General features: G+C 38.2%; 1 protein-coding gene across 2 annotated transcripts in view; it reads left to right on the forward strand.

The window, feature by feature from the left end:
* Positions 1–12,887, forward strand: part of SGCG (sarcoglycan gamma) — a 149,730-nt gene that overhangs the window by 70,213 nt on the left and 66,630 nt on the right. The gene's annotated exons all lie outside the window — the stretch shown is intronic.

Below are 12,887 nucleotides of genomic sequence, written 5' to 3' on the forward strand. Positions count from 1 at the left end.
CAATTACTGATTATTCTGGAACTATTCCCAGAATCCATCTTTACACAAAATGTACTTACTTTAAGCTTCTCACTAAATTCTAGAAATACCCTGTTTGCAATATGATCAGTATCACTGTAAAACTGAGAAAAAATTTTATAAAAATCATATCATTGGGGCCGACCCAGTGGTGTAGTGGAGAAGTTCATGTGCTCCACTTCAGTGGCCCGGGATTCACGGGTTCAGATCCCAGGTGCGGACCTACACACTGCTCATCAAGCCATGCTGTGGCAGCGTCCCATATACAAAATAATGGAAGATTGCCACAGATGTTAGCTTAGCAACAATCTTCTTCAACCAAAAAGAGGAATATTGGCAACAGATATTGGCTCAGGGCCAATCTTCCTCACCTCCCCCTAAAAAACACCCTATCACTGAAGAATGAATTTATATCATTGATCTAAAGCAATGTTTTAGAATGTGATCAGATTAAAAAACTGTAAATATTCATTCATGAAATAATTATTCCTGTTTCTAAGGAAAAAAATTCTTATGAACTAGAATAATAACATTTCATGCCTGAAATTGTTACTGGTATCCTAGCAAGAAAGGAAATGTGTTTAGAAAACTACCAGAAGGGACTGAAGAAACAAAAACCTGAGGCAAACAAAGAATAGTTATTAGAATAATTAAAGATAAAGAAATTTCGGTGAGATTCTATTTTATATTACCTCTCAAATGTTGGTGTGAAGCTATGAAAGCATAACAAAGTGGAAAGTTTTAAAAAATCACTACTATACGACACCTCCTAAAAATGCAGAATCTCTTACTATGTACCATCTATCATCCTAGACCTGTGAATTCTGAAGTAACACCAATTACTAACCTATTAATTTTTTAAATGTGTCCTGAGCACCTAACATAAGCAATGATCATGGGTCTTGCGGTTGCAAAGGCCATTTCATCATTGAACACATTTTGTTAGCTTCTGCTGTGTGTAAGGCACAGCGCTAGGTGCTACTACAGAGATTAGACTTACAAAACTCTCAGCGTAGTGGAGGTCTAGCTACATGTAACATAATGTGAGAAGGCTTCTAGGAGAGAGATGGTCAAACTTCTGTGGGAATCCAGAGGAGGGAGTTTGATGGCCTGGAGAGTCAGAAAAGGCTTCACAAAGGACTTAGGTGATTTGAGGATGCAGTAGTAGGATGAAGAAAGGTTGTTGAGTGAGAAGTTTATTGTCAGTAAAATATAAGGTTCAGAGAGGAAGGGCAGGAGATGAAACTGTCGAAACAGTCAGGAACCAGGTGTAAAAGCCCTGTATGTCAGTAACTCATTTGCATTTTATCATGTACACCAGCTGAAAGCCATCACAGGTTTTGTTTTTTGTTTTTTTTAAATTCTTTTATTGTGGTCTAAATAGTTTATAACATTGTGAAATTTCAGTTGTACATTAGTATTTGTCGAACACCGTATAAAATGTGCCCCTGCACCCCTTGTGCCCCCCTTTCCCCTCCCCCTTCCCCTGGTAACCACTAAATTGTTCTCTTTGTAAGTTTGTTTTATATTCCACGTATGAGTGAAATCATATGGTGTTTGTCTTTCTCTGTCTGGCTTATTTCGCTTAACATGATGCCCTCAAGGTCCAACCATGTGGCTGCAAACGGGACAATTAGGGGTTTTTTTATGGCTAAGTGGTATTCCATTGTATATATACACCACATCTTCTTTATCCAATCATCAGTCGTTGGGCACTTGGGTTCCTTCTACACCTTGGCTGTTGTGAATAATACTGCAATGAACATAGGGGTGCATAAATCTCTTTGTATTGTTGATTTCAAGTTCTTTGGATAAATACCCTGTAGTGGGATAACTGGGTCATATGGTAATTCTCTTTTTGGTTTTTTGAGAACTCACCATACTGTTTTCCAAAGTGGCTGCACCAGTTTGCAGTCCCACCAGCAGTGGATGAAGGTTCTATTTTCTCCAAAATCTCTCCAACATTTATTATTTTTTGTCTTGGTGATTATAGCCATTCTAACAGGCGTAAGATGATATCTAAGTGTACTTTTGATTTGCATCTCCCTGATGATTAGTGATGGTGAGCATCTTTTCTTGTGCCTATTGGCCATCTGTATATCTTCTTTGGAAAAACGTCTATTCATATCCTCTGCCCACTTTTTGATTGGGTTGTTTATTTTTTTGTAGTTCAGTTGTGTGAGCTCTTTATATATTATGGAGATTAACCCCTTATTGGCTATATGATTTGCCAATATTTTTTCCCAGTTGGTGGGTTGTCTTTTTGTATGATTCTTGGTTTCCTTTGCCTTCCAGAAGCTCTTTAAAGTCCCACTTGTTTAATCTTTCGTTTCCCTTGTCTGAGTGGACATCTTATTTGTAAAGGTCATTTTAAGGCTGGTGTCAAAGAGTGTACTGCCTGTATTATGTTCCAGATGTTTTATAGTTTCAGATCCTACCCACAAGTCTTTGATCCATTTTGAGTCTATTTTTGTGTATGGAGAAAGATAATTATCTACTTTAATTCTTTTGCATGTGGCTGTCCAGTTTTCCCAGCACCATTTATTGAAGAGGCTTTTCTGTCTGCATTGTATATTCTTGACTCCTTTGTTGAAGATTAGTTGCCTGTATATGTGTGGTTTTATTTATGGGCTTTCAATTCTGTTCCATTGATCTGTGTGCCTGCTTTTGTACGAGTACCGTGCTGTTTTGATTATTATACCTTTGTAATATGTTTTGAAGTCAGGGATTGTGATGCCACCAGTTTTTTTATTGTTTCTCAGGATTGTTTTGGCTATCCGTGGTCTTTTGTTGCCCCATATGAATTTTAAGAGTCTTTGCTCCATTTCTGTGAAGAATGTCATTGGGATTCTGATTGGGATTGCATTGAATCTGTACATTGCTTTAGGTAGTATGGCCATTTTAACTATGTTTATTTTTCCAATCCATGTACATAGAATATCTTTCCATTTCTTTATGTCATTATCAATTTCTCTCAGTAGTGTCCCATAGTTTTCCTTGTATAGGTCTTTCACCTCCTTGGTTAAATTTATTCCTAGATATTTTATTCTTTTTGTTGTGATTGTAAATGGGGTTGTATTCTTGAGTTCTTGTTCTGTTAGTTTGTTATTAGAATACAGAAATGCCACTGATTTTTGTACATTGACTTTGTATCTTGTAACTTTGCTGTAGTTGTTGATTATTTCTAATAGTTTTCTGAAACCTTTAGGGGTTTCTATACATAAAATCACGTCATCTGCAAACAGCGAGAGTTTCACTTCTTCATTGCCTATTTGGATTCCTTTTATTTCTTTTTCTTGCCTAATTACTCTGGCCAAAACCTCTAGTACTATGTTGAATAAGAGAGGTGAGAGTGGGCACCCTTGTCTCGTTCCTGTTCTCAGCAGGATGGCTTTCAGTTTTTGCCTATTGAGTATGATGCTGGCAGTGGGTTTGTCATATATGGCCTTCATTTTGTTGAGATATTTTCCCTCTATACCGATTTAATTAAGAGTTTTTATCACGAACAGATGTTGGATCTTGTCAAATGCTTTCTCTGCATCTGTGGTAATGATCATGTGGTTTTTGTTCCTCATTTTGTTAATGTGGTGTATCACATTGACTGATTTGCAGATATTGGACCATCCCTGTGTCCCTGGTATCAATCCCACTTCATCATGGTGTATGATCGTTTTAAGGTATTGCTGTATTTGGTTTGCCAATATTTTGTTGAGGATTTTTACGTCTATGTTCATTAGCAATATTGGTCTGTAATTGTCCCTCTTTGTGTTGTCATTGTCTGGTTTTGGGATCAGGGTGATGTTGGGCTCATAGAACGTGTTAGGAAGTGCTCCATCTTCCTCAATTTTTGGAATAGTTTGAGAAGAATAGGTAATAAATTGTATTTGAATGTTTGATAGAATTCTCCTGAGAAGCCATCTAATCCTGGACTTTTATTGTTGGGGAGGTTTTTGATTCCCATTTCAATCTGTTTACTTGTGATTGGTCTATTCAGATTCTCTATTTCTTCTTGATGCAGTTTTGGGAGGTTGTAACAGTCTAAGAATTTATCCATTTCTTCTAGATTGTCCAGTTTGTTGGCATATAGTTTTTCATAATATTCTCTTAAAATCTTTTGTATTTCTGTGGTATCTGTTGTAATTTCTCCTCTTTCATTTCTAATTTTATTAATTTGAGCCTTCTCTCTTTTTTTCTTAGTCAGTCTGACTAAGGGTTTGTCAATTTTGTTTATCCTCTCAAAGAACCAGCTCCTTGTTTCATTGATCCTTTTTACAGTCTTTTTTGTTTGAATTTCATTTATTCCTGCTCTAATTTTTATTATTTCCCTCCTTCTGCTGAGTTTGGGCTTTTTTTGTTCTTCTTTTTCTAATTCTGTTACATGTAGTTTAAGATTGTTTATTTGAGCTCTTTCTTGTTTGTTAACATGGGCCTGTATTGCTATAAATTTCCCTCTTAAGACTGCTTTTGCTGCATCCCATAAGAGTTGGTGTGGTGTGTTTTTGTTCTTGTTTGTCTCCAAATATGTTTTTATTTCCCCTTTTATTTCTTCAAGAACCCATTGGTTGTTTAGTAGCATGTTGTTTAGTCTCCACATTTTTCTTTCTTTTCCAGCTTTTTTCTTGTAGTTGATTTCTAGTTTCACAGCATTATGGTCAGAAAATGTAGATATTATTTCAATCTTCTTAAATTTATTGAGCTTTGCCTTGTTTCCCAGTATATGGTCTATCCTTGGGAATGTTCCATGTGTGCTTGAGAAGAATGTGTATTCTTCTGTTTGGGGATGGAGTGCTCTCTATATATCTATTACATTCATCTGGTCTAGTTTTTCCTTTAAGTCCACTATTTCCTTGTTGACTTTTTGTCTGGATGACCTATCCATTGAGGTAAGTGGGGTGTTGAGGTCCCCTACTATTACTGTGTTGTCATTGATATCTCCTTTTGGGTTTGTTAATAGTTGCTTTATGTATTTTAGTGCACCTGTGTTGAGTGCATATGTGTTTATAAGTGTTATGTCTTCTTGGTGGAGAGTTCCTTTTATCGTTATATACTGACCCTCTATGTCTCTCTTTACCAGTTTTATCTTGAAGTCTACTTTGTCCGATATAAGTATGGCAACAACTGCTTTATTTTGTTTGCCATTTGGAGTATTGTCTTCCATCCCTTCACTCTGAGCCTATGTTTGTCTCTAGAGTTGAGATGTGTTTCCTGGAGGCAGCAAATTGTTGGGTCTTGTTCTTAATCCATCCTTCCACTCTTGTCTTTTGATGGGAGAATTCAATCCATTTACATTTAGAGTGATTATCGATATATGAGGGCTTAATACTGCCATCTTATCATACGTTTCCCAGTTCTTCTGCATTTCCTTTGTTTCTGGTCCTGTATATTTCAGACTACCAATTTGATTAGGTAGTTTTAGTTGGCTTTCTTCTTTTTCTCCTTGTTTATCATAAATGTCTTTGTTCTAATTTTTTTTTTAGTGGTTACCCTTAGGTTCATGTAAAAAATCTCATAGTTGAGATAGTCCATTTTCTGATAGCCTCTTATTTCCTTAGACTATACTAATTCCATCCCTTTGCTCTTCTAAGTTATTTTTGTTGTATCTTTTTCCATCTTGTGTTGTGAGTTTGTAGTTAAAAAGATGAGATCATTTTTATTTTGATGTTTTCCTTTTCTTTATACTTGATGTTAGAGTTAAGTGTTTACTAACCTGATCTAATAGAGAGCTACCAGTTTCTGATTTTGCCTACCTATTCATCTCCTTGCTCAGGGCTTTGTAGCCCCTTTCCTATTTTTTTTTTCCAGGTGTGAGGACCTTCTTGAGGATTTCTTGTGTCGGGGGTAGGGGGGGCACGTCTTGTGGCAATGAACTCTTTTAGCTTTTGTTTATCTGGGAAAGTTTTTATTTCTCCCTTCTATCTGAAGGAGATTTTCTCTGGATAGAGAATTCTTGGCTGAAAGTTTTGTCTTTCAGGATTTTGAATATACCATTCCACACTCTCCTAGCCTGTAAGGTTGTTGCTGAGAAATCCACTGAAAGCCTGATAGGGGTTCCTTTGTAAGTTATTTTCCTCTGCCTTGCTACCCTTGGTATATTTTCTTTGTCCCTGACTTTTGCCAGCTTCACTACTATATGCCTTGGAGTGGGTCTTTTTACATTGACAAAATTAGGAGATATGGAGGCCTCTGTCACATGGATTTCCAGCTCCCCCCCCCAGGTTTGGGAAGTTCTCAGCTGTTATTTCTTTGAACAAGCTTTCTGCTACATTCTCCTTCTCTTCCCCCTCTTGCATACCTACAACCTTTATGGTGCATTTCCTGATTGGGTCAGATATTTCTCTGAGAGTTTCTTCATTTCTTTTTAGTCTTAGTTCTCTCTTCTCTTCCCTGTGAAGCATTTCTATAGCTCTATCCTCTAACTGGCTGATTCTCTCCTCCATATAGTCAGTTCTGTTGTTTAGGGAATCCAGATTTTCCTTTATTCAATCCATTGTGCTTTTCATCTCTAACAGTTCTGACTGATTCTTCTTCATGGTTTCAATCTCCTCTGTGAAGAAGCTCCTGAATTCATTAATTTGTCTTTCTGTGTTTTCTTGTAACTTGTTGAGTTTTTCTCCAATAGCTGTTTTGAATTCTTGGTCGTTTAGGTTATGGATTTCTGTTCCTTCAGGGTTGGTTTCTGGGTACTTGTCACTTTCCTTCTGGTCTGGAGCTTTAATATACCTACTCACACTGCTTGATGGGGTAGATTTTTGCTTCCTCATGGTGCTCTTATCAGGTCATAGCTGCCACTTACTGCCACAGGATGGGCATCAGGCACTGTGTATTCTGGGCCTGGCACGAGCAGGGGCTCCCCAGCTCCAGCCACTGACTACTTTTCTCTCTGAGCGACTGATCAATGGCAGATCTGGAGCACTGGGCAGGGGGAGGGGTGCTCTCCTTCCCCAGCGCTTCCCCAGCCCCTGCTTGTCTCTCTGTATGGAGCTCTGGGTGATTGCAGGACTCTGAACTTTCCCTTTCCCCTCCACAGCGGCCAGTCTCTCCACACTGTGCTCCAGAGAATTCTGGGACTGGAGTACCAGGCGGGGGTGGGGCACCTCTCTTACCTGTGCACTTTCCCTTCCGCGGCTGCCACTCTCTCCACAGTGCTCCAGAAGATTCTGGGGCTGCTCACTTTTCCCACCACTGCCACCAAGCTCTCTGCTCCTTGCTCTGGGTGAATCTGGGGCTGGAGTGCCTTTGCCTTTTCCGTGCTGCCACTACCACACTCACTGCACCATGCTCTGGATGATTCTGGGGCTGGAGTACCAGGCAGGGACAGGGTAGCCTTCTTACCTGCACACCTCCCGCCTCCACAGCCAGTCTCTCTCCACGGAGCTCCTGCTGATCATCTTCCACTTCCTCCAGAGGATCCAGCCCCACCACCATCTTCGGGCGTATCATTGCGTGGGTCTCCCAGATGTCTTTTGTGATGTGTATATGTCCTCTGTTGGTGTATGAATGTCCTTTTGGTTGTATCTTAGAGGGGAGAGTCCAAGGGAAGAGCTCACTCAGCCATGATGCTGATGTCAGGTTAAGTCCCCAAAGCCTTGTCTCTAGCGGTGATTAGCCATGATGCAATAAGCAGCAAGTTAATATATTTATGTGTAAGGAGGCATGTAATGCATGAAAAATGTATCCATTCTGCATTCGCGTACCATCTACCGACTGCTTGCTCAGTTACAGCCACTGCGCTGAGTCAAAAGCCACCACAGGTTTTTAAAGACAGAAGTAAACTGTGAGAGTAGTTTTTAGATAAATTATTTTGGGAACACTAAGGAGGGGTACTGAAGTGGAAGAAGATGAGTATGAGGGTTTAACATGTATTAAGTATCTACATTCTGTCAAGGATGGAACTCTAAGAAACACCAGCATTTAACAAGAAAGCATAGGAGGATATTGTTGAGAAATAAATGGAAAAGGAACAGTCTTAATGATAAGATAAAACAAATAGAATTATCCTAGCCTCAAAGGAAGATAGTGTTAAGAATTATGGGTTGGTCAACAGTATCAGATGCTACAGAATTTTCTAGTAGAATGAGGACTAAGAAAGGGTGTTGGATTACCTAATAATGAATTTATTAGGGACTTTATGGAGAGCAATTTCAGTAGAATGAATGGAAGCCAAATTGTAATGGGTCAAAGACTGAATGGGAATTGAGGCAGTGTGAATTAGCATGGACTCTAATAGAATATTAGTCGTATATATTGAGCTTTAATAGACATTGCTAGGTTTTCAAAATTGTTATACCAGTTTATACCAGCAGGATGTGAGTTCCAGCTGTTCCACATCCACTTGCTCCTCACTAGCACTTGATATTTTCTATTGTTTTTCAGCTTTGTTGAGGTATAACTGACAAATAAAATTGAGAGATATTTAAAGTGTGAAACATGATGATATTAAGATATGCATATAATTGTGAAAGGATTCTCCCCATTAAGTTAATTAACATTTTCATCATCCTCCACGTTTACCTTTTTTGGTTTTTGGTGAGAACATTTAAATTCTACTCTCTTAGCAAATTGAATTATACAATACAGTGTTATCAACTACTGTTATCAGACCTTATTCATCTTATAACTGAAAGGTTGTACCCCTTTACCAACCTCTTCCTATTTCCCCCACCCCCTAGCCCCTGGCAACCACTTTTCTACTATCTTTCCATGAATTTCACTTTCTTTGTTCTTTAGATTCCATATAAAGTGATACCGTGCATTATTTGTCTTCCTCTATCTGGCCAATTTCACTTAGCAAAATACCCTCCAAGTTCATCTGTGTTGTTGCAAATGACAGGATTTACTTCTTTTTTAAGGCTGAATAATATTCCATTATATATATATATACCACATGAGAAAAATGCATATTCTACTGCTGTTAGACAGAACGTTCTGTATATGTCTGTTAGGTCCATCTGGTCTAACATGTAGTTTTAAGTCCACCTTTTCCTTATGGATTTTCTGTCTGGATTATCTATGTATTGCTTAAAGTAGGGTATTGAAGTCTCCTGCTATTATTGTATTGCTGTCTATTTCTCTCATCAGATCTCTTAATATTTGCTTTATATATAGCTGCTCTATATATACAGCACTCTCTCTATATATATAGATGCTCTAATGTCAGGTGCATAAATATTGACTAATGTTATTTTTTTGGATGAATTGACCCCTTTATCACTATATAACGGCCTTCTTCATCTCTTCTTACAGTCCTTGCTTAAAGTCTTTTTTTTTTTTTTTTCGATATAGGTATAGCTACCCCTGCTTTCTTTTGGCTTCCATTTGCATGGAATATCTTTTTCTATCCTTTCACTTTCAGTCTATGTGAGTCCCTAAAGCTGAAGCAAGTCTCTAATAGACAGCATAGAGCTGAGTCTGGTTTTTTTTAATCCATTTAGCCCCTCTATATCTTTTCATTGGGAAATTTAGTCCATTTACATTTAAAGTAATTATTGACAGGTATAGACTTACTATTGTTATTTAGTTAATTGTTTTCTGGTTGTTTTGTAATTTCTTTGTTCCTTTCTTTCTCTGTTGCTCTCTTCCTTTGTGATTTGATGATTTTCTATAATGGTCTGCTTAATTCCTTTCGCTTTATCTTTTGTGTATCTACTATAGGATTTTGCTTTGTGGTTATGATAAAGCTTACATTAAAAATCATAGTTATAACAGTCTATTGTAAGATAACAACAACTTAACTTCAAATGCATACAGGAGATCTACATTTTACACTCTCCCCCCCACACACACATTTTGTGTTTTTGATGTTTACAATTTTCATATTGTGTATCCATTAAAAAATTATTGTAGTTATAGTTATTTTTACTATTTTTGTCTTTTAATCTTCATTCTAGAGTTATCAGTGATTTCCCACCACCATTACACCAGTAGAGTATTCTGAATTTACTATATATTTACCTTTACCAATGAGTTTTATACTTTCATATGTTTTCCAGTTACTAATTAGTACCCTTTTGTTTCAGCTTGAAAAACTCCATTTAACATTTCTAGTAAGGCCAGACTAGAGATGATGGACTGCATCAGCTTTTGTCTGTCTGGAAAACTCTTTCTCTCTCCTTCAATTCTGAAGGACAGCTTTGCCAGGTAGAGTATTCCCGATTGGCAGTTTTTCTCTTTCAGCACTTTGAGTATATCATCCTGCTCCCTTCTGGCCTGCAAAATGTCTGCTAAAAAATCTGCTGATTGTGTTATGGGGTTCTCTTCTATGTAACAAGTTGGTTTTCTCTTGCTGCTTTTAAGAATCTCTCCTTGTCTTTAACTTTTGACAATTTAATTACAATGCATCTCAATGTGAGTCTCTTTGGATTCATATTATTTGCTAATATTTGGGCTTCCTGGATCTGAATGTCTCTTTCTTTCCTCAGGTCAGGGAAGTTTTCAGTCATTAGTTCTTTGAATAAACTTTCTGCTCCTTTGTCCCTCTCGTCTCCTTCTGGAACCCCTATAATGTGTATATTGGTCCACTTGATGTTGTCCCATAACTCCCTTAAGCTGTCTTCACTCTTTTTCATTCTTTTTGCTCCTCTGATTGAATAAATTCTACTGCCCTGTCTTTGAGTTTGCTGATCCTTTCTTCCACTTGATTTAGTCTGTTGTTGAACTTCTCTATTGAATTTTCCAATTTAGTTATTGTATTCTTCGTCTGTGACTTCTGTCTGGTACTTTTTAATATTTTCTACCTCTTTGTTGAAATTCTCACTTTGTTCATACATTGCTCTCCTGACCTCAGTGAGCATCTTTCTGACTTATTTTGAACTCTCTATCAGGTAAATCACTTAACTCTATTTCGTTAAGATCTGTTCCTGGAGATTTATCTTGTTCTTTTGTTTGGAACATATTCTTCTTTTTCTTCATTGTCCTTGACTCTCTGTTTTGGTTTCTGCATTAGATAAAACAGCTGGCTCTCCCACTCTTAACAGAATGGTCTTGTGTAGGAGATGAACCTCATCAATCAGCCCAGCTGGAGCTCCTCATTGTCTCTAAAACTTTTGTGATTGTGCAAACCACCATCTTTGTTCTTAGTGGTTCCCAATAGTTGGGGATGTGCCAAGACCTGTCAGTGTCCCAAAGAGGAGAACCACAGTCAGCACCTATATGAAGACTCATTGAAGGCAGACCCTCAAGCAGCATCAGGAAAAGTATGTAGGTGAGCCCCTTCCAGGGAGAAATTGGGAGATGGACATTTTTGCCCGCTCCCTCTGTACTGGGCCCAGAGCTATAGTGACAGAGGAGCACTCCTGAGCCCATTAAGAACTGCTTTGTTGTTTACTACAGTCCCGTGGGACTCATGAATGCAAGCCCCATTGGCTAACAGAGCCAGGCAATCTGGGCACCCATCCTCAGGCAGCAGTGCTAAAAGCTGGGGAGCTAGATGTGTGTACAAGCTCCTTCCAGGGAGGTACTGGCAACTTGCTGTTATTATTTTAGCAAACTGGAGAAGGAAGAGGGAGAAGTGTCCACTGTTTTCCCCACTCTCTGGGGAGGATTGCATCCAGACCCTAGATGTGTGCTAATTTACCAGCCTGGTCCTCAGACAGTAGTTTTTAAAGTATGAAGATAAACTCTTTTCAGGGAAAGACTGGGAGGTAGGTGCTTTTGCCTGCTCCTTCTGCACTGAGCTCTGGGGGCACAGCTGCGTTGAGTGCTCAGGCACCCATTAAGAACTGCTTCTTTCTTTGCTATAATCTTGTAGGTCTCAGGGATGAAGTTCCATTGGCTTTCAGAGATAGGTGTTTTGGGGGCCTGTCCCTCAGATAGGAGTCTTAAAAGTTGGGGTGCTACATGTGGGGTCCAGATGCTTTGCTCCTCAGAGAGAAGCTGAGAGTTGGAGGTTCCCCCCATTGTATGGCACTGTGCCAAGGATAGGGTGAGAGTGTGTCTCAACTTCTCCTACCCATCATGATATGCATATTTTCTCATTTGCCCAATGTGTGGGAGTCACTTAGCTAATTTCTAGATCTCTTTCAGATGCACTTGCTCATTGTGTTGATGAATATTTGGTGCATCCATGGGAGGAGAGGAACTTAGGAGCCCCCATGTCACTATCTTGGTCTTTTCTCTTTATTATATTTTAATTTTAGCCACTCAGGTGTAGTCGTATCTCAGCCATTCAGGTAGTGTTAATTTTTCGTTTCATAATGACTAAAGTATTGGGCATTTTTTCATATGCTTATCAGATTTTGGGATACCATCTTTTATCAAGTGCATGTTGGTGGTCTATCTTTTATCTTACTGTTTTGTAGAAGTTCTTTGTGCATTCCACATGTGAATCTTCTCATATGTATATGTATTGCAAATATCTTCTTCCACTTCATGGATGATCTTAGTCTTTTAAAGATGTCTTTTCATGAGCAGAAGCTACAGTGCTCTTCTGTGGGCTGTTTAAGAAAACCATCTTTGCCTTCTTCATAGTAGTACAGATTCTTCAGTGTTCTTTGATGAAAGTTTTATTGTTTTATTTTTACATTTATATGGGCAATTTATATTGAATTTATTTTTATGTATGATGTGAGTAGGAGTCGATTCACTTTTTCCATATAGGTAACTAATTGATTGTTTTTTAAAAAATAACCTTTTCCTCATTTTGATTCTGAAAGAAACATTTCTTGTTCTTTGAACCCACCATGGGCATTTCTCATATTGTTATTCATTTTTTAAATGTGCGTTTTCTTGGTTTTTGTTTATTACTAATTCCTCCTTCAAGATGGGCCTTGTCCTAACATTTGTGAGGCTCAGAGAAAAAATAGAAATAGAGGCCCATACTTTTTTCCACTACAGTGTCCACCTAGAGATGAGAAATTTTAAATCTAAAAAAT

The sequence above is a fragment of the Equus caballus genome, chromosome 17 (assembly GCF_041296265.1).
Source record: "Equus caballus isolate H_3958 breed thoroughbred chromosome 17, TB-T2T, whole genome shotgun sequence".
In the NCBI taxonomy this organism is placed as follows: Eukaryota; Metazoa; Chordata; class Mammalia; order Perissodactyla; family Equidae; genus Equus; species Equus caballus.